Source organism: Mandrillus leucophaeus, unplaced genomic scaffold (genome assembly GCF_000951045.1).
Source record: "Mandrillus leucophaeus isolate KB7577 unplaced genomic scaffold, Mleu.le_1.0 Scaffold349, whole genome shotgun sequence".
Taxonomy (NCBI): Eukaryota; Metazoa; Chordata; class Mammalia; order Primates; family Cercopithecidae; genus Mandrillus; species Mandrillus leucophaeus.
Window position 1 is genome coordinate 1,717,162 of NW_012103687.1, and position 1,255 is coordinate 1,718,416.

Consider the following 1,255-nt stretch of genomic DNA (forward strand, 5'->3'; position numbering starts at 1 on the left):
CCCCTGACACGAGGTTAGCTCATATCCATTTCATTTCCTGAGACCTTCCTATGGAAACTTCTGGAAATACAATTTGTGCAGCAGAGCATAGGGAATTAGAAGACAGCCTGATATTACAGCTTACTTAACTTGTTTGTGCTGCTATAACAAAATACTTGAGACTGGGTAATTTACAAGAAACAGAAACATTTCAGCTGGGCGCGGTGGCTCCCGGCTGCAACTCCAGCACTTTGGGAGGCCGAGGCGGGTGGATCGCCTGAGGTCAGGAGTTTGAGACCAGCCTGGCCAATGTCGTGAGGTCCCATCTCTGCTAAAAGTACAAAAATTGCCCAGGCGTGGTGGCAGGCGCATGTAATCCCAGCTACTCGGGAGGCTGAGGCAGAAGAGTCCCTTGAACGCAGGAGGCGGAGGTTGCAGTGAGCCAACATCACACCATTGCACTCCAGCCTGGGCAAAAAGAGCGAGACTTCGTCTCAAAAAAAAAAAAAAAAAAAAAGAACAGAAACATTTCTCACAGTTCTAGAGGCTAGGAAGTTCAATATCAAGGCACCAACAGATTCAGATTTGGTGAGGGCTGCTCTCTGCTTCCAAAATGGAGCCTTGTTGCTTTGTCCTCACATGGTAGAAGGGTGGAAGGGCAAAAAGGATGAGTGCTGTGTGGAACCTCGTTTGTGTGTGTTTGTTTGTTTTCTGCCCTCAGCATAGTGGAAATGGAATCTCTTTGATAAGGACATTCATTCATTCATCATAAGGGTGGGTCTCTAATAGCCTAGTCATCTTGTGAAAGCCCCACCTCTTAATAATATCACATTGGGTCATAAGTTCCAACATGAACTTTGGAGGGATATGTTCAGACCATAGCACTCCCCTATTCCAGAACTTTTAATGTAAAATAACAGATACCATTTCTTCTCTTTCTCTCTGCCTCTCTCTCTTTGCGGTGGGGTCTTGCGCAGTCACCCAGGCTGGATTGCAGTGGCACTGAGATAGGATAATCTCTTGAACCCAGGAGGCAGAGGTTGCAGTGAGCCAAGATCGTACCACTACACTCCAACCTAGGTGACAGTGAAATCCCATCTCGAGAAAACCCCATTTTATATGGGCTAGCTCCTGTATTCGGTGCTGAGGATACCTAGAACATAAGATAATGTGGCTGCCTCCTGTCTAGTACTTGGGAATATATGAGGGCCTTAAGAATAGACTATAAGATTGGGTGCGGTGGCTCACGCCTGTAATCCTAGCACTTTGGGAGGCC

General features: G+C 46.9%; 1 gene segment (V, D, J or C); it reads right to left on the bottom strand.

Moving 5' to 3' along the window:
- Window positions 1-1,255, bottom strand: part of LOC105546086 — a 619,418-nt gene that overhangs the window by 427,376 nt on the left and 190,787 nt on the right.